The sequence below is a fragment of the Uloborus diversus genome, chromosome 10, assembly GCF_026930045.1.
Source record: "Uloborus diversus isolate 005 chromosome 10, Udiv.v.3.1, whole genome shotgun sequence".
NCBI lineage: Eukaryota > Metazoa > Arthropoda > Arachnida > Araneae > Uloboridae > Uloborus > Uloborus diversus.
In genome coordinates, this window is record NC_072740.1 from 57,192,573 (window position 1) to 57,219,952 (window position 27,380).

At 32.2% G+C, this 27,380-nt stretch overlaps 1 long non-coding RNA gene across 1 annotated transcript in view; it reads right to left on the reverse strand.

The window, feature by feature from the left end:
- Positions 1–231: 231 nt before the first annotated feature.
- LOC129231798 (uncharacterized) overlaps positions 232–27,380 on the reverse strand; it is a 40,524-nt gene continuing 13,375 nt past the window's right edge. The window contains exon 3 of the long non-coding RNA XR_008581298.1: positions 232–501. This is a non-coding gene — a long non-coding RNA (uncharacterized LOC129231798). The remainder of the gene's footprint in view (positions 502–27,380) is intronic.

The window sequence follows — 27,380 nt, forward strand, 5'->3', positions numbered from 1 at the left end:
ACCCCCAGGGGTTTGCGAACGACCGGTTGAGAACCGCTGGACTTATTGTAATACATTGTATTTTCAACTATGTTTGTAAATTTCTTTTTGTTTTCATAAAAAAAATTTCAACACCATGGAAGTTGAATATATTATTCAAACATATAAAATGTTTAAATATTCACCAAGATAAGTAGATTCAAATATGACAGAAAGTAAGTTTAAAACACACATTGTGTTCTTTAATTTTTATTTACAATTATCTTTTACAAATTGAAGGTTTTATTGAATAACTTCAGAAAAATTAGTGTAATATTCAGAAGCACATATGAAAGTTTTCTACATAATAAATTTTAGCTATAAATTGTGTTATCGTAAAAACATAATTGAAAACGCTTGAACATTTGAAAGTGCTCTAAATGACATATCCGAAACCCAGGAATTCTTCCAGTATTTTTAGTAATCCATAGTTCAGTTGCAATGTTGTTTTAAAAAACTGAATTTGAAGAAGCAGCATCTCATCTAGAAAGAAACAAGCAGTCTTTGTTAAAGCAAATAAATAGCCAGTATTTAAATAGCATGATCATAACATCTGACATGAAGTAGTTCCGTGTAACAATAACAAATGTCTTGATGATTTATAGCATTATGTCACAGCACTGCTAAAAATCACATCACTTCAGAATTTAAAAGGTCCAACTCAAAATTCTGCAGTCCAATTTGTGTGAATTAAAGCAACTGTACTCATGTATACATGTTGTTTTTGTTACTAATACCACTCGGATCACCGAGTCCGAGTAGCATTTGCTGGTCGATTTATAACAGTGAGGGATGGTTTCCGTTTTAACGAGCACCATTAAGGGTTTTCGATTCCGAATCCTGCAGGATCCGCATGATGTTTTGCCGGACTCTTTCCGCGGAATTGAGAGCAAAATCCCGCAGAATTAAGAACAAAATCGCGCGAAATTTCCCATCCCGCAAAGATTTTCTATGCAAACGTTTTCCTATTTTTGCCGCTCATAAAACGAATATTTTCACAAGCGTTATTTGAAGTTTGAATCACCTTCCTCGCATTTCTGCAAAAAGAGCAAGAAAATCTTTTGTCTCATATGATGAACGATGGAAATGAATTTGTATTCTCATGGGAGGTTTCAGTTTCATACATTTTTCAGCAATTGAGATAATCCGTGAAAATTATAAACATTTTCGTTCAGTTACAATGACCAACGTTAATGTAGTTAAATTGGATACACAGCAGTACACAAATCAAAGACATTATATTTGTCCGAAATTTGCAGTTCTTGAGCAAAAGCCAAGCATGACTCTCATAAGAAAGGAAAAATATTAGAAACATTATTAGAAGGTCATGAGGTTTATGGGGATCTTTTGCTAAATGTCCACAATTATTTAAACCCTGTAAAACTACTTGCTGTGTAGCCAATGTCCGTGTTTTCATCAATCGCATTATTTTTTTCGGCAAAAATCCCTTAACATCCCATACGAAGCGAAGGGCACATTTTTGTGTACCAAGCGATAGTTTCTTATTAATATGTGACTTTTCAGTATTCTGCAAATGGTGTACTGAAAAAGTCTCCAGCAAAACTCACGCATCCTTTTAGAGCTGTTGAAAAACAAAAGTATGGAAAAAGCTTGATATTATGTGATAATACATATAATATTCTACACATGTTTTGGTGTTTAGCTTTTTATACTTAGTTCTTGTAATTACATACTTCTATGCAATAAAATGAAAACGATGTTTGCAAGATCGTTTTATAGCCTTTTTTTTTAAAAAACTTCACGAAACTAATCTTACAATATAATCAGAAAATAAACTCATATAATATTTATCCATAAAACATAAATAAATGCATCAAAAATTCTTTATTAGCAAAGAAATTTTTAAACCAACATTTGCAAAAAAAGATTTTAAAAGCTAATACATTTATATTGAAAATTTTAACTTGAATTTCTAAAAAATCCTTATTTTTGCGTACTATGCGGGAGTTTAAACGCCGCATGAGAGCAAAACATTTTATTTGTCGATAATTCCCGGCTATATTACTCACTATTTTCAACTTAAAAATTTTTTAACATTTTTTCTGTTGTTCAAAAATTTTTTTAGAAAAACTGATTTTTTGAAGAAGACTATAAACTTTAGGCTTCGTGTGGGACACCTAAATATTGTTTGATTCGGATAAAATTCTTCGTGTAAGATGTGGGTCGGTAGGGGCAACTTTTTATCAACTTGGCAATTGAATTTCGAACAAAAAGTTTTTTCGATACACCCTATTGTAGAACCCTTTTGTTTTAATTCCAAAACGAGGGATAACGCTTCACACAGGGGAAAGCAAAATACAGTGAACTCCCATTTATCCGCGAGCGGATCATCCGCGAGCCAATTAACAATGAGGACATGTATTTCGCAGTAAAAATCAATTACCAATGTTTTTTTTTTCTAAAAATTGTTAATTTAAGCTACGTTGTTTTTGTTTTATTTATTTATTTTTTGTGCTTTTTTCATTGCACATACACTTGTACGTTATTGATGTTACGTTCTGTTGTGCTAAAGTACCACACATTTATACTCTAATGTATACACAGGGTGTCCGAAAAATCCTTGACACATTTAAAAAATTCATAGAAAAACAACAAATTGTCGTATGAATTTGTGGTTTGCACCATAATACTTCACTAGTTCAAGAGTTTTTATGACATCGAAAAAAAAAAAAAAAAAAAAAAAAAAATGAAAAGGAGGGAAAAAAAGAAGAAAAAAGGCATTTCGCAGTCAGGGAGTCAGTATATGCTATGCTTGTAATTCTTCGTTTAGTAATTTTCATTCCTTTTTGCGTTTTCCCATGTCAACAAAAACGATTTAAAAGTTACTTTTAAAAAGTTACTTTCGTCCACTTATCACAACTTACCGGTGTGAATCCGGATTTTCTACTGATGTTGCAACCCAAAACTAAATACCAAAGCTGTGTAGATGTTGATCTGGATATTAGACTCCAGCAATCAAAGATTAAACCAAATACATTAAATTTGTGTCGGTTAACAACAAACTCAATCTTCACATTATATTGATATTGAATCTTGAATTCGAATCCAATTGATTTCTTTCAGTTCAACTTTTTGTTGAATTTTTAAAAGAAGGTAAGTATTGCAAACTACCTACCCTTTTTACTTCCTTTTACAAAAAAGGAAATATTGTATTCGCGAAACGAGCTGATGTGTGCATCACATGACTTCCTTTTACTCCAATTTAATGTCATTTTCTCATTGTTGGCAGTTTTAATATGATTCAATACTTTACTCTCTAAAAATCACACACAGTGGCCAAATTGAAACCAGATTTAGAAAAAAAAATCGCCAAGTTTGTCGCCAAGTAGGCGACCAAAAGACTGGCGATATATCGCCAAGTGTCCGCCAAATGATAACACCACTTGAGTTTACATCGAAATTAACAATAATTTTCCCACAAAATGGGGCAAAAAACCCCTTTGGAGCATACGAATGCAACCAAAAAGGAAGGTGCACAACTAGACCCCACTAGGAGTCTACGTACCAATTTTCAACTTTCTAGGACATTCCGTTCTTGAGTTATGCGACTTACATACACACATACGCACATACATGCGTACATACAGACGTCACGAGAGAACACGTTGTAATTAACTCGGGGATCGTCAAAATGGATATTTCGGATTTCTGTACGTTCCTAAGCACAAATCCACGTGTGATCAGGTTGAAAAAAAAACTCAACATTCATTTGGGGGTAAGCAAAATGGAAATTAAGGCCGATTTTTGGGCGAAATTTTTTTCGCGAATACAATACATCCTTTTTTGTAAAAGGAAGTAAAAATTTTCACTAAAAAATCGACCTTAATTTCCATTTTACTCACCCCCGAATGAATATTGAGTTTTTTTTTCGACTCGACTACACGTGGATAAGTGCCTAAGAATGTATAGACACGTGAAATATCCATAATGACGATTCCCCGAGTTAATTACAACGAATTTTCTCGTGACGTCTGTATGTACGTATCTATGTATATGCGGATGTGCGTATGTATGTCGCATAACTCAAGAACGGTAAGTCCAAGAAAGTTGAAATTTGGTACGTAGACTCTTAGTGGGGTCTAGTTGTGCACCTCCCCTTTTGGTTGCATTCGGGTGTTTCTAAAAGGGTCTTTTGCCCCTTTTTGGGGGGAAATCAATGTTAATTTCGATGTTAACTCAAGTGGTGTAATAATTTGGCAGACACTTGGCAACATATCGCCTGTATTTTGGTCGCCAACCTGGCGAAAAATTTGACGATTTCTTTTCTTTTTTTTTAATCTGTTTCAATTTGGCCACTGTTGGTGATATTTAGAGAGTAAACTATTGAATCACATTACAATTTCCAGTAATGGGGAAGATACATTAAATTGGAGTAAAAGGAAGTCATGTGATACACACATCAGCTCGTTTAAAGTAGTTTTATTTCCCTCGAAATCAAAGTGGTTGATTTAATAAAGTTTAATTAACCACAAACTAAACGTATCTACACACTCTGATGAAAAAGGTCCGCACTGAATACTGGTCTATGAATGGGTTTCACTAGCAACAAAGTTTGGAAAACCCTGTATTAACATAATAAAAGTCAATTGTTGAACGTTTTTCGTTTTTGAGATTATTCGATAAAATTGAAAAATGCTTTTATTTCATTTTATCAGGGGCCTAAGAAAAGAGATGGTGTCCAGGTCCGGACCCCGAACTTGAGCTTAAAACAATTAATTCCTACGAAATATACGTTCCTTTAAAATTAACTCCTATAGTGAAAATTTAGAAATTTCGATTTTGTTTAAAAAATGCTTTTCATCATTCAAGTCAGTTTTAGGTATATGCAGGGCCGGCTCTAGTAGTTCTACCGCTCTAGGCAATATTGACAAGTGCCCCTCCCCCATTGAATAACAATATTATAAAATAATAATGTATTAAAAATGATAGCAATGTGCTTAAAATTAAAGTAAGTTTTTTTTAAACTCCAAACTGGGCTTTGCATATCCAAGCACTGGTACACACTTTAAATTATTTTTTTTAACACTAAAGTAGTGCATTGAAACAGATATTAATATTTTCAAAAGATTTAAATCGCGCAATTTTCCGCCTCTAAAATTAAATTGAATTTCTAGTTAAATTCCAAACTATGTTTTGCATATCCAATCACTGGTACACACTCCATATTATTTTTTTTAGCATTGAAGCAGTGAATCTTATGGCGCTAAAACAGATGTTCATACTTTAAAAAAATGTTTCAATTTCGAAATTTGCCGCCCCTAAAAAGTGCCGACCTAGGCGGCCGCCTATCCCTGGAGCTGTTCCTGGGTATATGTATGTCTATGTAAAATTAAAATCAAATTACGACTGGATCTATCTCAATTTCAAGTAGCCGGGTTACACTTGAGTAAAATATTTACTGTCAGGAAAAGGTCAAAATTTGAAGGTTGAATTCCTTCCACTTATAACTTCTTTCTTGCAAGGAATATTCGTAAAAATCGTACAAAAATGTTTGGATTGACGAATCGGCTCAGTAAAGGAAAGAAAGAATAAATAATTCATAGTAATATTCCATGTTCAAATGAGCCAATATATCAATCTAAACAATTTTTTGAATTTTTTCATTCAACCCTCAAACGATGTGTATGCTTATTACTCATTTATTTTTTAAAAAGTAGCGAACACTGTTATAAGCAGAGGTTCCAGACGAGTGAATATATTCCCTCTAAGGTGAAAGCATGGAGCCATAAAGTGCAATACTAGCCAGGAAATAGTGCAGAGGAGCCAAAACAAAATGCAATCACAGAAAGACTTGCTGCGCATGCGTGTTTGCCCTAGACATGCATTCAACCACTTCAATATGGCGGACAAATGATGGTTGCATGTCTGTGTCTTTCACGTTGAATGAAGTACACTATTGGCTTAAAACACAACTTTTCTAGGATTAATTATCCGAAATAACAAGTAAGTACAGCTTTTGATCACTTTGTAGCTTTTAGGGCTTTCAAACATAGTTAAAAGTATTTAAAAGTGCATTTACTGCTTTTCAGTTACCGTTACTGTAGTTTAGTTTCAGTTTATTGTTACTGTCCTGAAATTTCCATCATTCAAAACGTTACCAAAAATATATATAACTTTTTTCTTGAGTACTCGATAAGAAGCATTTAATCACCAAAATAACCAGCTAAGATTATCAATAATCAACAAGTGAGCACCAGAACAAAAATGATTCTTGTGCTTTGTAGAAATAGCATGCAAAAACGTAAACAGCAAAAAAAAAATCCTTCTCCGTCAGGCTTTTTTTTTTTTTTTTTTCCTTTTTCATTCAAGTGTTTGAATCATTTCCTGTTAGCGGTTAATGTCTCGATAGCGTTAGAAGTTTCTTTTGGTTTTTAAACTATGGGAAAAACTTCATGTGCATTTTATTTTGTTACTCTTGAATAACGTTTATGAAACGATTTTGTTTTACCGTAACTGTAATATCCCAGAATATTTTTGGCTTTTCATGTAAAAAATCCTTAAGTACCTCTATACTTCATTTTCGACATGGTTCATGTTTTAGTAAATGTATAATTTCTCTTATTATTTAGATAATTACTCATCTTTAAATTATAACATATTTGTGACAGCTCTTTGAAACCTAGTGAAGGGTAGATATTTATTGTTTTATTAACTTTTAACGTTACTTTGTAAAAAAAAAAAAAAAAAAACCCTCATCAGAACGCCGAATTTTTTCACTAGTTTTAACGGCCCCCGAGTTATTATTTATTTTATGAATTTTTAAGAAAATGATTAAGATTTCACTGGTCCGAAAAGTTTTTCATTTGTTTTTACTGGCCCGTGGGTCAAAAGAGGTTGAGAAACACTGAGTTAGAGCACGATCAGGTGAATTAAAGCAATGAGCACTTATTAACTATGTTGAAAACTCTGAAACATGATCAAATGCTGTAATTACAAGTTTTAATCATTTCCAGTACTGAGTTCAATGCGAAAAATGTCCAAAACGTAGAATATCATGAATCAAGAGAAAATTATTTAAAAAAAAAAAAAAAAATACACAACTCTATTCAAAAACGCATACAATACGGGAAAGGGGGGAGGAGGTTCTACAGTAAGGGTGCCATTTCTCTCTCTGAAGGTTCCTTTTTTTTCACCCCGGCTGCCTATTTTTAAAAAGGTGCCTATTTTTCACCTTATTTAGAGGTGCCAATTCGGCTCCGTATTGGGTGCCGCTGGTGAACAAGCGTTTCTCCCTTGAAAGGTGCCGAATGCATCCTGTAGTTTTAACAGTGAAGTAGCGACTACATTTCGAAAGTAGTTAGTAGTTGCTACATTTTGAAAAAAGTAGTTTTTCCAACCACTGTGCTTAAGACTTCGCTCTCAGGTAAACTCAATTTTCTGAGCCTTTCAATGTATTTAGACTTTTTAAACTATTTCTACCATGCAACTACATCGCATCTAACGTTTGGCTGCTTCTGAATCCTCCCAATTAGTCGATTCAATTTTTATTTGCTCAATTTCGAAAAAAGGTCCGTTCCCCAGTAACAGACACCGAAAAATCTGATGATATCCAATAACAGATAGGTTGAGAAAAGGATGAGTAATGGACAACATTCCCTTTTTCTGTTCAAAATGTGCAAAAGTTCTTTATTTTTAGAACTAAAGCCTTATTAAATTTAAATGAACATGAAACACCAGCTGACATCGTGGTGGCTGTTCATAACATTTCACCACTGCCTTGTAAATACCAACTGGCTCATAAAATTCACTCTGATAATACTAGATGGTTGCACCGTATTCATGGGCCACATCAATATAAGTTTTACCTGCTTAAAGTTCTTATTATTTAAATCCAAACTTATAACTGACTGCTACTGGACCCTTGTCTGTTACTGGTGCCGTTACTCGATAACTTTAAAAAAGTTTTATTTGCCCATCTCCCCCCCCCCCCCCATATTTTTGACAATCTAAAAAAGGTCAACTGCTAACACATTAACAAAAACGATGCAAAAGATAGTCAAATATAGCCTGGATCACAGGAAAAAGACAAAAAAAAAATATTGGGGGAGTGGAGGGGGTATTAAAAATAGCCTTTTCCACCACCGACAGAAAAGTTGTCCGAACTACAAAAAGGGACCTTATACCTGAAGTATCCTAGAGGCACGTTAAGCGTAAATCCAACCTTGAGTACAAGTAATGATGCTCAAAAAAAAAAAAAAAAAAAACCCTGCCCCCCCCCCCCCCCTCTTTAGGAACTCAGTCCTAAATCCGACTTATGCATAATGCTTCAGAAGTTCCAAGAATTTTTTTTGACTTCGTAACAAAAAGGACAAAAAGTGTAATTATAAGTAATTTACATTGATGGTTGTATCGTCACAGTAAGAAAAACATATTCTTACTGTGACGATACAACGATTTCTAATGATTTTCTTCTTTTTTCCTTTTCTCCATTTTTTACGATGTCAAAAATTATTAAACCTATGAAGTATTATGGCACAAACCGCACATTGATACGACATATTTTTTGTTTTCTATGAATTTTTAAATTGTGTCAAGGCCTTTTCGGACACTCTGTATATTCAATGAATAATAAACCGAATTTGTTTTGATTTATTTTTACAAAACAAAAAACCGATTTTAAATGGTCTTTCATTTATAGTAATTATCGAAATTAGAATTTTACTAAACTTTTTGTCAAAGTTTTAAAGAACCCTAGTGTTTCACAGAGCGCAGAGTCAGCTTTCCACATTTTGCATAAAAGAAAAATGGTTCTATAGTGCGAGTCTGAAACATTTTTTAGCGTTTTGCTTTTTCGTTGAAATGCCAGGTAAAATAAATATCTTTTGGCTGCATCCACATGTTTGAAAAACTATAGTAGTCACTAGCAATAATAAAATCTTGTCAGCAAAAGTCTAGAATCACTTCATTCGTGTTGAGTGGAAACTTTGATGGGAAAAGATTTCACGGTAGGAAAATCTCTTCCTTCAAATTTAAATTATTAAATCCAAAATCATTTATTAAAAATGTAAAACATTTATCATAAATATCGAGTTTTTGATATTTGTGTATCTTGTGTAAAATCTTATATGAAATTTAAATGACATAAAACTACATTAAAATGATTATCATACGATACATTAGTTTCTTACAAAATAAAACAAATATAGGTGGTTTTAATTATTTAACCACATTCAATTATGTTAATGAATGTAGAAGAAATAGGTATTTGTTTACATTGGTTTTGTCTTTTTTTTTTTTTTTTTAATTTCATTTCAAACATATTTCATTTTCCGCAATTTTTCATTGAAAAATTGCTGAAAGGTGACTTTTGACAAATGCTAAAAATAGTTGACTTCAATATCTCGGTTTGAAACACTTAAAGAAAAATGCTTGAAGTTAAATGAATTCAGTTGGAAATTGATTTTAAAAGGTGCATTATACCATTTTTTTTTTCTTTTTTCTTTGTGAAACGAACCCTAAGGCAGGAGTTGGCAATTTTCTGGAGATTAATATTGTTTTACAGATGTAACAAATTATTTCTTTTTAACGAGCCAATTTTCAGGACATACATCACTACTACAAAAATAGTCGTACAATAGTTATACGCTGTGAAACATTTTATTTATTTTGAAACCAAAATATTTATGTAATAACAGGACTTATACGTTCAAATAAGCAATTCTTGTAACAAATTAATATAAATGTAATAGTAAAAACATAATTTCTTTGCTTATATAACTTTACAAAAATATACAAATAAAATGCATAAAATAATAGAACGCAAATTCGTTGTTAGATTTTCGAAATGGAGTAGAAGTACAAAGTTAGTTCCGGCTTTGGAAAAAAATAAGTTTTTAATTTCACGCAACTTTCGAGGATTTCGCCATTAAGTTTTAATTAAGCTGTTTTTATAATGGTCATATCTGAAAACAAGTACGCCCATATAGGGAGGTAAGTGGAGGCTGAAGGCCCCCCCCCCCATTAGAAATGAGAACTTCCTTGTTTTTAGTACTTTTTTCTTTGAAAAAATGTATAAAAATTTCTTTTCCAGCCATGAAGTAATAGGTTATTAAAAATATCAAATTTTAACATCTCAAATCTGTACTGAAATCGGTTTCCATGGAGAAAATCTTCTGCTAAGCCATGGAGAAAATTTGAGCCCCCCCCCCCCTTTAAAATTTTGCATATCTGCGCCCTTGTCTGAAAGCAATTTTTGCCAGCAGTGAGCAGATACGAAAATGATCAAGATGACAAATGCATCGTTCTTTTAAGGCACGCTTAAGAATGTGTGCGGTATCTCTATCTCATGATTTAATAGTACATTAATGTGATTTGAAGCACATTTTTACGTTTGCATAGAGTTATTAATGTTCAAAAGTTTTTAATTCACGCAACTTTCGAGGCTTTCGTCATTAAATTCTAATTAATCCATTTTTATGATGGTCATATCAAGAACAAATTTTATCAACAGTGAAGAGATACGAAAATTATCAAAATGCCAAATGCATGTATGGATTTGTTCTTTTTAGGCACGCTAAAAAATGTTCCAGTGTCTCGATTTCATGGTCAAATTGTACATTTATGCGGTTTAAAGTATATTTTTGTGTGTGCAAGGAGTTATTAAAAAATTTGTTTGATAATATAAGTGTGACAGTATTGCGCTAATTACTTCCTTTTACAAGGAAGTATGTATTGTATTATTGTATTCGCGAAAAATTTTCACTCAACTATAGGCCGAAATTGCCATTTTGCTCACCCTCGAATGAATGTTGAGTTGCTTTTTCGGCCCGACTGCACGTGCATATGTACCTAAGAACGTATGAACGCCCGAAAGATCCATTTCGACGATCCCGGAGTTAATTTTCACAAGTTTTCACGTGACGTCCGTAGGTATATGTATGCATGTGAATATGTATCTCGCATAACTCAAAAACGGAATGCCGTAGAAAGTTGAAATTTGGTATGTATGCTCCTAGTGGGATCTAACTGTGCACCTCCCGTTTCGGTTGCATTTTCGGACTTTCAAAAAGTAATATTTTTCATCTTTTTGGTAGAAAATTAGTGTTAGTTTCAATGCAAATTCAAGTGATGTTATAATATGGCGGACATGTTGGTAATATGTCGCCAAGCTTTTGATCGTCAAATTTTGTCTCCAACTTGGCGATATAATGCCATGTTGGCCACACAATTTGGCGAAAAAAAATTATTTTTCGAATCTGCTTTTAATTTGGCGATATTTAGATATTATCATTGAATCCCGTTAAAATTACCAATATTTTGGAAAATTATCTGTAAAACGCTTTTTTTTCTTCGGTTCACGACAAACTAGGGGGGGGGGGGATATTAAAAGTATTTCTTTGCTTACTCTGAGATACTATTATCATTAAATTGGTGTAAAAGGAAGTCATGTGAGGCATACATCAGCTCTTTTTTTAATACTATAGCTCTGCTCGAGTCACATGTATGGTTCTAGAGTCTTTTTACTTTTTCCCTAGCTCAAACTGATCAGAGTATTAAAAAAACCTCAAATAGCGTTTCAACTATTGGTGGTACGAAAATTGCTCGCCAAATGGCCTAATGACAACACAAGAGGGGAAGAACTTTGACTAACTTTGCATACATCACAGGTTTATACTAGAAGGACCAACCACAAGGCACCACATGCAAAGCATTACTTATGAAAAAACGCTTTATAAGCAGTGTAGAAGAGAGGGTGACCGCCAGTCATGTGTTAGAATGTGCTAACGAACAGCTTTCTTTACATGTCACTCATTTAAACTTCATATGTGGTTTTTCAATAAGCTGATCAATTAGCACAAGGAAAAAGTGAATGTTGCCATTCCAAAGCTTTAAAATTCTCTCACTGTATTCGTAACCGTGAGATCTGTGTTGTTGAAAATCACCCAAATTGTTGGTTTACCTTCAAACACTTAGTACTTTTTGTGACACCGGCTAAAGTACTTCTCAGGAAGTTTCTATATGAAACCGAGCTATAATCTTCTGTTTGGAAGCCTATGACTTGATTTAATAGCTTCGGCAAAGAATACAATGCACGCAATGGCAGTGGCGTCTCTATGTAACTGTCGAATGTGACATCTCGAAACAGTGTAGTGAATGTATTTAGCGAATTATATAAAGTTAAATGAAATAAAAACACATCCTATTTTTCATTTTGAAAACATTTTCCTATGCTTTTTTTTGAAATTGTCAAACCCAAAAACATTGCAACAATTCTTGTCTTTTTTAAAAGATAAAACTTAATATGCATAGAAAAATGAAATCCATAAACGCCATATTTTTCATTTTAAAAAGTCATTATTTTGGCTTGAAATTATTGGTATGTATTACTTTGCAACAATTCTTTTCTTTTTAACTAGCAGTTTTAGTCATTTTAAGTATCAGTTGCTCGAATAAGACTTCTCATGTTATCAAATGCTTTTAGAGCTTTGTCAAGGCATGCAATAATTGAATTCAAACTCAATTGTTGAACGAGTTTTCACACACAGCTATCACTGAAGCGTGTTTGAGTCGAGTTTGAGATTCAACTTGGTGTAAGTAGCTATGCTAAGCTTTTTCTTTTCCTTCTAATTGTTAGTAAAAGCTTTGAACGTGATAGTGAAAAAATTCCCGTAGCAAAACAATTGAAGATGGTTTTGTATTATTTAAAAATAATTAGCAATTATAATTAATAAATGTAGGGGAAACGTAAGAACTTTCTTAAAACAGAATATCTCGTGACAAGTGATTAAGTAGAAAAAAATCCCTTTTTGTTGTTTTCCCACCACACACATATTTAAGTAACTCGTACAAACTCACATCTTTTATTTTCGAAAATTGTCAAAAACAAGGTACATTTTGTTTTCTTTAGTCAAGATTCTTACGTTTTTTTTTTAAATTCTTGTAAACATTTCTGTCACATCTTATTGAAAAAAAAAAAAACTTATTTCCAGACATTTCTTTTGGAAGGAAGCTTCAAAATAAGAAATATTAAGCAAATTTGGAAACTCATGCTCATATATGTGTGTCACAAATTCGTTGTACCTAGAGTTTAGCTTACCATGTTCTGATTTCAGTTTGCAAAACTTTTTATTGTAAATTATACAATTAGAAAATCAAATTAGATGACAGAAAAACTTTTAGCTTTTCAAGAATGCAAAATGTTATATTTCATAGCTCCATGTTAAAAGTATTCATTAAGAATTTAAGGATGGCACTGTTTTAAATTCTTTGAATAATAAATGTTCCTCTGAAACTATTGTCAAAAGGTAAATTAATGTTTTATTACAAAATTGATAAAACTTCTTCTGATGTTTAAAAAAATACACAAAGCACAACTCAAGGGTAGAAAGTAATTGAAATTGGAATTTTGAAGTTTAAGTAACGGTATGTTACGTTGTACTTTGAAAACAACGATCACAACTATCTATTTTTATGTTTAAAAATCAGACTTGAATATAATTACTGTCATGGATTAAGTCTTTCAATCACCAAAGTAACCCATACAAAACTGTAAAATAGAAGTGAATCATTTTGATTGAATTTCGTCTCAAATTTACAAAAACCATTTTTTAAACTAGTATATCATCATAATTTATTTACTTTAATTTGAGTAAATGACTAGTTATAGGCACCTAACCAGTAATGGGCAGGCTTGTCTTGTATTGCCAATATCATGTTTGTAATCGATATTCCAGAAACACCAACTGAGCCAATTAATCTCCTTTTCGTAATAAATGACAGAATAAATCAGTTCTTTCGTTAAAAATCCAAAATGTGAATTTTCAGTTTATTTTTCAACGAAAACGGTGACAAAAATCTTCAAAATCACACCTTACTTATGAAATTTGAGTAAGTAGAAGAAATTATGTCGTTTTCATAAAAAAAAAGGAGAGAAATAATGTATAAGATACTTGCTGCATTGCATATTATTTTCAATGCTGCTGAGATTCGATTGATTTTCAATTTCCTATTACGTTCCCAAATACTAATTATAAACTCGAATTTTGAAATTCTTTTTATAGCATAAAACAGAGCGTTATGATTGTGTTGTAATTGATGAAATAAATTACTAATACACTTCAGTGGAAAGTTTCGAAGGGATTAAACTACCTACTCTAGATTAATCCAAGATTTAATCTGAAAAAGTGGACAAAACTTAAAGAGGCGATAAAGTACATCGAAATGATACGGAATCAAAAAGGCTTTCTTCTTGCTATAGACGTTTCTACGGGAGTTCGGTAGTACATGTATACTTGCTAGTTTCTCTTAAAGTAGTGCATAAAATAAAATAGTTGTATTTAAATTATAAAATCTACGTCATTTGAAGAAAAAATTGAAAAGTTGTTGCAGACACACGTTTTGAGGTTGCAAGAAACTCCTTTTGAAACGTAAAAAAAACATTGAGCTTGCGGTGCTAAAATGAAGTCACCAAAAAAGCCAACTTGTTTTATAACCTTGAATAGGTTATCTACTTTACATTTGTAATGTTCAATAAAACATTACAATGTTAATGCATTAAAACAAGCTCATTTTATGCATTCTGAACCTAAATGAAAAACTTCTGTTCAACCGAACTCCCGTACAACGTCCTCTATCTCATGATGAAAGCTTTTCCAACCTTGCAATGACATGTGATTCCGAATATAATCTAGGTATACTCTATTGCTTCTTCAAGTTTTTGGTCATTTTTTCAGATTCACGTTGTATATTTCTTTGAACCTCTCACAGTGTTTTTGGTACCCGTAAGTGCGGAAACAAAGCTGCAAGCAATATTTTAGCAAGTTTAGGAAAATAACAACAATAAAAACATTCGTAAACAAATAAATAAATCTATGAAATAAGAAAATAAAAAACGAAACTTTACATGAATTTATTTATTTTATTTATTTATTTATTTATTTATTTATTTATTTATTTATTTTTTTTTTTTTTTGAGAAAAATACATTTTTATGCTAACAACAGATTAATTATTTTTTAGGCCTTAGACGTGCAAAAAAATTGCATCATTTTCCCAAACAGCCTTATTAAGCATTGCTCAAAAGAAAAGGGTTATTTAATGACACTTAATAACGCATTTGGTGAAAAATAATGATGGCAGATCATGTTTATGTTTATCAGTATTAATTTTTTTTCTGCAACTCAGTTTAGCTGACGAGCTTTTACTCCTGCCCCCAAAATGTCATTCAGTTTAATTTTTGTACATTGTAACTAAAAATAAGTTATTAAATAACGCGTTGCATTCGACAACGGAAACTGTTACTCCAATAGACTTAAACTAGATTATATGGAACCTTTTAAAATCTTGTGTACATTTGCGCTGTAATTGTTATTGTAATTTTGCTAAACATTGTTAGTTAATGTAAGTTTTAAACAATTGTTGTTGCTATTGAATGTTATGGATTGCAAATGGATACTTATAAATACTTTCTTTAGACTTTTAAGAAGGTGTTAAATATGGAAAATTAATTGACAGTTTTTTTTCCAAAACCTACCCTACAAGTTATAACCATAAAACAAACTAATTAATTTAATTAATTACTCTATCCATTTGCACAAATGAGACATTTGGTAAAACTTGTAGAAGAAAACAAAATACTTCTCTTTAAGTTCATATTCTTAGAAAGTTCATATTCTTTGAATAAATTCAACTATACTCAAGCCGTTTTGCACAAATGAGACCTTGCTGAAGAAAACAAAACACATATTTTTACATGAAATACACCGCCAGCTCAGTCATTTCCAGCCGAGGACTGCAGTTTCGTGCTTATTAGCACTCATCAGCCCGGCATAGGAAAGTGACTGAGCTGGAGATGGAAAACCTCTTAAGGAAGCCAAGAGTGCCAAACAAACTGGTTTCAAATTCTAAGAAACACATTTAAAAAAATTCAACTATACTCAATCCATTTGCACAAGTGAGACAATTTTACACCTATTGAATCCAAAAATAAAACGGGGTGATATTTTTCAATTTCGACATTTTCTTGTAAGAGAAATTCAGCTAGTTCCATTTCTATTTGCTTGAACTTTGCATCAAACAACCTTTATGTATTGTCTTTTATTATAGTTTGCAGCTGCTTTTGAGTCGTACAAAGGACTGAAGTCATAGAACCTAAAAGTAACCGAAAAAGCTCAAAATTATGAAAATAATAATGCGCTCTATTTATAGCTTTATTTTTTCAGGCAAATTCGGGCAAACTTTTGCTTCATACTATCAAAGTAAACATTCTAAAGTAAATGATTATATATTTTAGAAGTAGTACAAAGTATTTAAAACCATTCATTTACATAAAAAATTTCAAAAGAATGGATGGCATTTTTGTGTGACTTCAAAAATTGCATTTAAAAAATAATAACGGTCTTAAAAAGTAAAAATTGATAAATAATAGACTACAAACTTTCCCCAAGTCAAACCATATTAAATTTTTCTTCTAACATAATTTTAACGCGAAAAATACGACGGTGAATATATATTGAAAATCTCGAATGTCGTAAAAAAGACAAATGAATCATCATAGTGCTAAGTTCCGACTGCTGGAAAATTTTTATGGATAGTTTCAATGAAAAAAGAACACTTTCACATAATGGCATGTTTATCCACCCGTTTTGAGACTTAATGCCGACACCAATCGGTAAAGTTGACATTTCGACTTTTGGCCAGCTTTTTGGCTCGAATACCCCTCTGTTCGCTGGCAAAACGTACAAAACTTTTTATTTGAAACACAAGAAAACATTTTAGAAAGTTTATACATCGTATAATGATGTATATTAGTTCCTTACTTTCGAATGTATCGAACATTAAAGAAAAAGTTAAAAAATCTTTGAATAAACTGAAAACAACTGCGTAAGATTGTCTCATATGTGCAAATGGATTAAGCATAGAGGAATTTCTAGTGTGCTTCTTAGAATTTGAAACTAAAGAGAAGTGTTTTGTTTTCTTCAGCAAGGTTCAACAAATTCGCACGCATAAAGCACGCGAATTCGTTACAAAAATGAAAATATGGGAAACCCTCAGTTTACGTAAGCTCATTTTACGCGGATTTGGTAATACACCATGGACAATTTTCCCCTCTTTCAAACTCCTGAGATAGCAGAATACATGCAATGAACTACTTTTGACGTGATAATAAGCGAGCTTGGAAGACTGGAGATATTTTTTTCTATTAGTTCTACAGCTCTTTCACAAAAGTAAAGTTATTAAGCTCGCGCATCTCATAGCTCACTGGAAGAAGAGTTTTTAGAAGAGACAAAAGAGAACAAAGCCAACGATGATAATGACATCGATGACACACAACCAAAAATTTTCACGAAGAAAGTTATGGAGCATTTCTTGATTATGGCAAATGATCTTTCTGATTTGTTAATCATGGAAGTGACACCAATGTTCATGGATACGTTAATGCTTAACAGAGGACAACAGAGAAAAATAACTAATGGCCAAAAGACTGTCATAACCAACATTAAGTTTATTCATGTTCTCTTGTGAACGTTGTGCATATGTATAGAGATAATTACACATTAAACTTATTGCAAATTACGTCATTTCCGCGTAAAATGAAGGTATATTGTATTACAATACTGCTAAGGGGAAATGATATCTCCCCCCTCCTTCCAAAAAAAAGAAGAGTCCTCGAGAAGTTTTCAGAATAATTCTTCAACATGTCTGAAGCAAATTTTATGTAGCTCATTATAGAAAAATTAGAATTATTTACAAAATGTTTAAAATTCTTTCCTTTTTTGAAGCAAATATTTCAAAGTGAAGATTTCTTCAGTGGTAATAGGTCAAAACTTCGCGGCCGTAACTTCGCCGAACAATACTTCGCGGCCAAAACTTCGCGTGGACAAAACTTCGTGCGGTTAAAACTTCTCGAGGACAAAACTTCGCGCGGTCAAAACTTCGCCTGGACAAAACTTCGCGCAGTTGAAATTTCGTGAGTACAAAACTTTGCACAAACAAAACTTCGAGCTGAGCGTGTATTACTTTTCGCATCTAAAATAAAACTTCTTAAAGTTAAATTATTTTAGTTTTAATGTGAAAAAAGTTTTACTTGTTTGCTAAGTTTGTATGACATGTTTATACAAATTCATTGTTATGAGTGCGCGAAGTTCTCGATAGGCAAAGTTTTAGACAGAAGAATTTATGGGTCGGCGAAGTTTTAGACAGAAGAATTTATGGATCGGCGAAGTTTTAGACAGACGAATTTATGGATTTATGGATCGGCAAAGTTTTAGACACGCGAAGTTTTGTCCACACGACGTTTTGACCGCGCAAATTTTTGATATATATATATATATATATATATATATATATTACACAAAGACAATTTTACACAACATTTTAGGTCTTAAGAAAGTTTTAAAGCGGTTGATGAAATTTGTGGCGAGCAGCTGTAATACATGCGTCGAAATCACGATATTTTTTAAAAACTTTCACCAGTAGCTGCACCTTTGTTGCGATGCGCATATTAGAGCTACTACAGGTCGTGACTTTTAACAACTGCTCTACATATTCCTGAAAAACTTAAATGTTGGGTAAAATCATCTTTGTGTAACAAATTTGTGACCTGTTTTGCATCCATTAGTTTCTGGCTTTTTGTGCATGTAGTGCGTCAGCGACCATAAGTTCCTTATGATTATTTGCTTCTTATCCTCCCCTCTCACACTCTTTAAATTTTTGCCCCGGAGTTTGGGTTCATCCTGTAAGCATACATGTATATTAGGGGATATACTCGTGTATACATGCATGAACTGATGTATACACGTAAATGGTCGTATACACGTCTATACAGGTAAAAAATCGTGTTTACACGTAAAAATACGTATATACTCGTTGCTTCCATATATATACGTGAGTAGACACGTACAAACACGCACTGCATGTATCCACGAATTAACTCATGTATACCCGTACATGTATATATGTACAGATGCATATATGCGTATATACGTCTACTATACACGTATATACTCAGGTATGCACGTATATACTCGGGATACAAGTGCATACACGCATATGTTGTTCGTTTTTCACGCGTATATACTCGTATATACACGTGGCACGTATATACTTGAGTAGGTACGTGCATGCATGGATATGATGTATACAAGTATCTACTCATATTTGAAAGTGCATACTCATGTTTACACGACACGTATATAGTCGTGTATACCCGCATATACTCGAGCATATACTTGTAACTATAAAATAACCGAAATATACAAATATTAGGGTTATTTGTAACGGGTTTGCATTTTTTTTTTTAAACTATGACCACTTTACCCATTCTATGACCACTTTCCCTCACCTCATGGGGTAAATTGGTCATTAATACATAGGGAAATGAAAGTGTTATAAAACTACTTAAATCAATATTATTTTCCTGAAATTCAATGTACCGTGTTCTTTAATAATGCAGTGTAAAATAACAACAAAAAAAGTTGAAGTGTTTAAAGAATTTGTTGTATTTATTATCCACCTAATTGAAAACCTACGATTTTATAACCACTAACCATAACCCCTTAAGTACTAATAAATTACAAGCAAAAAAAAAAAAAAAAACCGCACACATACATACACAAGAACATAATAAAATTAGGGAGATTTTTTTATTTTGATGCTGCTCCATTGTTAATTACAAAGACGAAAACATAATTGCAAAATATAGAATTTCATATATTGCAGCGAACTAAAATGATAGCTAAAATATACATATATATATATATATATATATATATATGTATATATATGTATATATATATGTATATATATATATATATATATATATATATAAGCAAAACAAATTCACCAACAAATACACCCAGTGATTATTCTTTTTGCGCTTCTGTCAACTTTGAAAATGTTTTTAAAACCGGATAATTTGTGGAGCAAAGAAGTTCAAAAAAAGTTTGGCTCAAATATTTGACAGTTTCCAATATTACCTTAGGTTCAGCATTCAATTTGTTTCAGTATTTATCTCTGTTCATGATGAAAATCCTTCTTCACATAGAAACGTAGTCCAAAAGGTAATAAAATTTAAAGTATCTTTTTCTGACACAGGGATACATTAATCTCTATAGCTAAATAAATTAAAGAATTATCTTTAGAAATGCATTTCAAAGAACTGTCTCAGATTAACTAAATGGTCTGAAGAGGAAGGTCTCTAAATATGTTCTCTTAAAAAGTACTACAAGTTCAGCTGTCTTATAAGGATATTACTGCCTACATTAATCGTTTGATTGCTGAAGAATTTTCTTGTCCTTATGATATAATTGAGGAATAAAATGCGTATAATTAATTCTATTTATTACACAAAAGTTATTTTCACTAAAACAAATATATTTTTAGCTCACTTACAACAAGATGAAATTTCTGTACTAATTTCATGAATTCCTTATTTACATATATCAAATTAAATTGCGTGGTCGCATTCAGTTGATATTTTTTTACTCCGGTTTACTATGCCTCACACTGCCAAGCTTCACCCATGAAAATTTTCTGAAGTTATTTATTTTAGCATACTTCCTGTGGTATTTTTGGGCTATTAGCCATTCTTATTTAGAAACGAAGCTCGAAGTAAATTGAAGTTTATGCAGTGTGAAAATTATAGCAGCAAATAACAACGTGATCGTATTTCTACGCATTTTCGGCGCACCACAAAAGAGGATGGTAAAGAAACTGAACTTCAAAAATTAATTATATATGATTAAATTAATTATTTAAAATATTAATTATTATAAAATTAATTATATATGAGACGCTCGCATATGCTTCATGTAATGCTTATGAAGTTTATCGATTTTTCCTATTAAAAGCTACTGAAAAAACGCCTTCATATTCTGTCCTCTGTATTCAAAAGCGAAGCTTTTTTAAAATTAGGTTCAATGCTATCATTCTCGATGACAGTTGTAAAGCCGGCGCTTTGACATAATAATTTAAGTGTAAAATATGTCAGCAAGCACGCTAACAATTCGATGCTAAGATTATCGAATGAGCGAAAGACAAATGAATAACTGTTGAACAAAAACTATTTGAAACCGCCTTAACAGGAGACTTCATCTCAGTCAAGCGTGTAAAATTCCGCCATTACAATATTATTTTCGTGAACCCCTTTCTTGCTTTTCGCGAACCCCCAGGGGTTCGCGAACCACCGGTTGGGAAACGCTGCCTTAGATAACTCAGTCGCTCTTAGTGCGTGATTCGATTCACTCGTGAAAGTGCCAAAAGTCTCCATTGGGCAGACCACTGATACTGTTTTCCAAGATCTGGTAGGTTCAGATTTGCTTTACTATTTCGTCAGTTATGAATGAAGCCGCTTGTTGACTTAAAATGTTTCACAGTTTACATAGTCTCTCAACATTTATCGAAAATAGGAATGTTGGTGTACAACAATGGGCCACCTATTTTGCACGGTTTTTAGTGGCTTAGAGTTTCGTTTTATTTTCTTTTCGGATTTTTTTTCGTCATACTTTGTGTTATTTGTTGTAGATTATGGCAAGAAAAGACAGAAGAAAGCATGGGGGTCGTCCCTATCGCCCGTATTCAGAGGAATTTTTGCAGAAGGTGCTGACTGAAGTCCGTACAAAATATTTACAAAATTTTTGTTGAACTCGTTTACAAGTCGTCAGACCTACGTATTTCCTGAGACCGACGTATAGGTGGTACCTAGCTTTTAGTTGGTAATATTTCTCAAGATTTTCTTGTGTGAGGGTGCATATCAGCATCAGGACTTGGTTGTTTGCAATTTTTTGATGAAATAATGAATTATTCTGTTCATTTAAATATTTTAGAAACCAATTTTAAACTATTAGCCAAAAATTTGGTTATCGGAAGCAACTTTGTTTTTTATCAAAATAACGATAAGAAGCACAAAGTATTCAACATTTGCTTCTAGTGTCTCAAAAATTGTCCTAAAGTTTAGAAAATACCGCTTCAATCTCTAGATTTGAACTTAATGTAACATATTTAGAGATATCTGAAGGCTATATTACGAAAATACGGTTTTGAAACGAAAATAGAGCTAGAAACAGTAAGACTCGAAGTGTGGTTGAACACTTACTCAGAAATCAAAAAAAAAAAAAAAAAAGAAAAAAGAAAAAAAGAATGAACTCTATTCCCATAAAAGGTGTTCTTGATACTGCATGATATTCCACTAAATAATAACTTATTAAAAAGTTAGATTATTCAATAATATATAGAAATTTTTTAAAGTGTACGAAGACTTTTGTGAGATAAAATTTCCGCCACTTTTTGGTTTTTGATTAAAAAAAAATTAAGTTTTAGTATTTTTTAAAACTTTTCATGTAGTTTTGTTAAAAATTGATCATAGATCTTATAATTAAATACCCATTCCTAAATATTAATTCTAACCAATGGATAGGGGCCTATTTCGTTGAAAGTTGTAGGTGTACGAACAACTTTTGGGAGCCACTGTATACTTGAGATGTTAAAATAAATTTGTTAAATTGAGCTTATATAGGATTAAGGAATGCCTAAATACATATCTTTTTTGTACATGCTCTAATAATTTGATATATTTAGGTATTCTAACTCAAATTAGTCGTTTTTGGAAGTTTTTCATTGTGTTTTTTAGCAAAAGGCTTTTAATTTCACTTGGTTTTCTACCGTTTTGAAACTTATATTATTATTTTTATTATTGTTGTTATAATTTATAAATTTTTCCAATCATTTTATTTTTATCAGTTTTACATAAAGATCGGTTTGTCAGTTTTTTAACCTCTATAAATAATCTCAAAAACTATACAGTAAAAAAGAGTAACAGAGCTAACTCCTGGCATTCGAGCATACCTGAAGAGTAGGAGATCCTTCGAATGCTGGTATTTTTTTCTTCTTTGTTCTTTTTTTAAAGCAATTACGGGTGCTCATTGTTTTCACTTGACCGTAGCTGATGTTTATGACTTTATTGTTCTATGTTTATAATGCAAACTCCTCCTATCCATCGGCCTACACACGTGCGCACACATCCTCTTCAAACAAAAACAGCTTCCAGCACACATCTAGCATCCCGTCCTAAGCTCAATCCTCTGGCATTAATTTGAATTTTGACGACTTGAATTCAAATTATGTTTTTCGTAATTACGGTTGCGGTAGGAGCCATTTGTGGAATCGGGAAACTGAAGGAGTAGAGTCCTATGGCATTCCGTGATTGCAAGAAATATAATTTAAATTCAAGACATTAAAATTCAAATTATTGTTATTATTTATTAATTTATATATTTTTTCAATTCTTTAAGTACTTTTTTAACAAAATTAAAAGTCCCTTCGAGGACTTAGACAAAAACATTTAGTATAAATCGTCGCTAAAAAGACGAATGGGCGTACCTAAAAAAAATCGAAAAATGAGTTATGACCACCACGGAAATGTCCAAAGTCGATTTTATAATGTGACCAATGGACGTATCTCTACAATAAATATCAAAAAGTTACAGTCCTTTACACTGGTGGCGGTTCTCAAGCGATACATTAAATTTGAAATCTTCAAATCGGTTTTCTGCAAAATGCTCAAAAGTGAGATACGCACATTCGTCTTTTTAGCGGCGAAATGTGTGTAGTACATTTCAAATACCGCAAAATAGTATTTTTTCTCTTAGTTATGTTTTTTACAAGCGCCCAATTTAAGCGTCCTAAGTTTCTAATTCATGAAAAAACACGAGATGCCATGAAATAGAGTTTTAAGACCCAAGGCTAAATGCAACAGAAAAAGTCGGTTAATTTATGCAAGTTCAATTGACGCAAGTTGTGACTCAAGCACTTGATAAGAAGCTATAAATAAAACGTAGTTCGAACTGTTTCAGTCGAAAATAAAAAATGGGGAAAGGAATTAGATGAAAGTGAAATCCGTAAAATTTGAGCTTCCATCTTGGAAATGAGGTTCTCTTCAACTATATTCCATAATTTGGGCTGACTTCAACGGTCTAAATATGAAGTTTTAAATATTTTTAAATAAAACTGACGGAGCCGTTGAGAAGTTTCCAGGACGATCTGCACGTCTGATTGGCAAAACAAACCACGTATTTGTAGTTGGTACTCGCAATAAATATTCCACATCCAAAATGGATCACTACGGTAATGATTTCTAGAAGAGGATTTGGTAAACTGCGGCTTAGCATAATCATACCTATGGCTCTAGAGTGGTTCAATAGCATTGAAAAATTAGCAGCAATATTGCCATTGTCAAACAAATTTCAGCAATTCCGCACACACACCAAATTATAAAACACTACGCTTATAATTTCTTGAAGAGGGATTGCAAACTGCGGCTCAGCAGAATCATACCTATATCTCTAGAGTGGTTCAATAGCATTGAAAACTTAGCCGCAATATTGCCATTGTCAAAAATTTTTAGCACAATTCCGCACACACACACTAAATTATAAAGCACTACGTTTATGATTTCTGGAAGAGAGACTGGTAAACTACGGCTCAGCAGAATCATACCTTTATCTTTTGAGTGGTTCAATATCATTGAAAAATTAGCTGCAATATTGCCATTGTCAAACAAATTTTAGCAGTTCCGCACACACACCAAATTACGCCTCAGATTGTCTGCATGTACAGTTTAAAACTATGAAATCGAGACACTCGGACACTTCTGTGCATGGCAGAAAGCGTCGAATGCATATATGCATATGGCAAAAGTTATGCATAATGAACAAAAAGGGTTTCTTCCGTTTCAGCAGTGGAAGGTCATTTCACACGAATTCTATGGTAAGGGGACTTTCAGTCCAAGCTTAAAAATAATTAATTATACTCATATTTCAAAAAGCAATTTTCCTTTTTTTCATCAATTTGTCTATCGAATAAGTTGTGTGTGTTTAGCATCATATATATTTTTTATGCTGAATATATTTCTTCTTCTCTTCGGCTGATTAATTTAGTTTAAAAAAAACGTTGATTCTTGATTTCATTTCGGTATTTTATGTACGTGAAAATTAACAGTTAAGGCCTAATTTATCAAAAGGGAACATATTCATTTTCCAAAAATATTCAGAAGGTGAGAAAAATGAATTAGGATAAGGAGCAAAATAGTTTATCAACTTCTCTGGGCACAGAATTGAGAACAAAAGCACAGCAAATCATGGCCCAGAGTAAGACATGCTAGTTAAAAAAAAAAAAACAAGGATATATCGCCATCTTAATTTTGGATATGTGCCCTTTTGAACGAAAGCCTGAATGTTGAAAATTTCAATTTAGCAAAACTCTAATGTTTCACCTTCTCATATTCTCTTATCGAAGTAGATGAACCTAAAAGTTGTGGATTAAAATTTGAGGATTTTGGACATGTGTTTCGTTGGACCTAAAAGTCATTGTACTCCAAATTCTTTCAGGATATGTCCCCTTTTGTTCAAAATATAACATGCAGAGGACGGATTTGTTACTTTTTGATTAAAAAGCCACACTTTACCCTTAAATAAAATAGGATTTTCCACGTTTGGACTTCCTGAGAGTAAGTGATTTGATAAAGGTCATTTGAAAGATTTAGAAAATATCATAAAATGATTTTTCCTAAAAAGTGGATGTGTTACCTTTTGATAAATCACTCCTCATTTCTTGTCAGAAATAGATCTGCACATCAATTTTACCCTAATCGAAACTGCGCCATCAGTTTTAGTATTTTTTTTTTTCATTTTTCTACGTTAGGGTGTCAAAATATTCCTCCTAAACATGTTTAATACGACAAGGGAGCTGAATAAAAATTTATGTTTCGTAATTTGTATAGAAAAATCTCTTAATGACTCAAACAACGTAGATTACATTTTTTTTTTTATGTGATTTAAAGTTTTTTTTTCTTCTTAAGTTGAAACTCTATGTCTATGTCTAATGATTTAGAAATTAACTGCTCGAAATTCTTTCTCATTTTCAATGTTACTGGGTCAAAATATTCTTCCAAAACATGATTAATAAAACCACGGAGCTTAATATCAATTAAGATTAATCTAACAATTAAAGACAATTAAGTGCGGATTTGAACTGGTTTTGAAGCAAAACCCATTTTTGGTTGCTATTTTTGACCAAAATGAGAAGGATTCGTTCCAAATCGCTTTGCAGCGTGGTAGTATAGACCAAGAAGTATCATATTACGAAAGAAAATCTTTTGAATATTTCATTTATTGAGTTGGTCCTAAACGCCTCGGGTATTATATTTTCCTCAACGCTCATGATGGCTATAAGTGCTAATTATGAGGTGTTATTTTTTTCTTTCACTCAAGGACTGTAGCTATGACTTTTGAAACACCATTTGCATAACACACAATCTGCTGCTGAAATACATGTTAGAATGATTTTAATTATGTTCTTCAGAAAAATATTTCAATTATGAAAACTTTTCAAATTTCTAAGGAAAAACTTTGAATATTTCATGGATTGAGCTGGTTTTGAAACTAGCCTCAGATATTATTTTTCCCCTACGCTCATGATGGCTATAAGTAACTATGAGCGTTTCGTTTTTTCTTTTCTTTCCCACTCAAGGACCGTATCTATGACTTTTGAAACACCATACTCATAATATACACTGTGCGACAGAAATATATGTTCGAATAATTTGAAGTATTTTCTTCAGCAGAATTTTTCAACTAGCAGCCCGTGAAAGCTTCCGAGGGGAAGATTTCTTGAATTATACGACAATTTCTTGAATTATTGCATAAATTAGTGTTTGAAATTAGATAAATACCTTTCAAAAATATGCTACTTCCTCTTAACATCTTTCAACATGTTAAAAACACTACACTTAAGAAGCTGGGTACAAAATATTTAAAAGGTGATTCCATTATTTTACTAGAAATGGCACTACTATTTTATAATGTCGACATTCATGGTTATGTAAAACTGATTATACATTTTTTTAGCATTCTTTAAGTTCATTGTTTTTTTTTTCTTTCTTTTTTTGTAACCAACTGTCTTGGTGCAAAGTTTTGCAAAGAAGCAATAATTATGTTTTAAAAGCTTGCACACTTTTAATGAAAATAAACCGTATTCCAATTATCATTATTACTTTGTTGATTAAACTAATGCATATTTATTTTCGTGGCATTGATGTTTATAGCAATGAACTCTAACAGCAAGCGAGAAAAGTTTTCTTTTACTGCGCGAAAATTTTCACGCTCAATGAAAACTAAAACTTTCTTGTCTTTTGTGGGATATGTTGCGCTTTCAATAGGTTAAATAAAATATATTCCTTAGAAAAAGCTTTTAGAAAGCGAACTCTATTTTTGACATTCTTATCAACTACACTGGGAAAAACTTTTGAACATTTGAAGTTGTATGACTTTTTTTACAATGTCGACATTCATGATTATGTAGAACTGATTATACATATTTTTAGCATTCTGTTTTTTTTTTTTCTTCTTC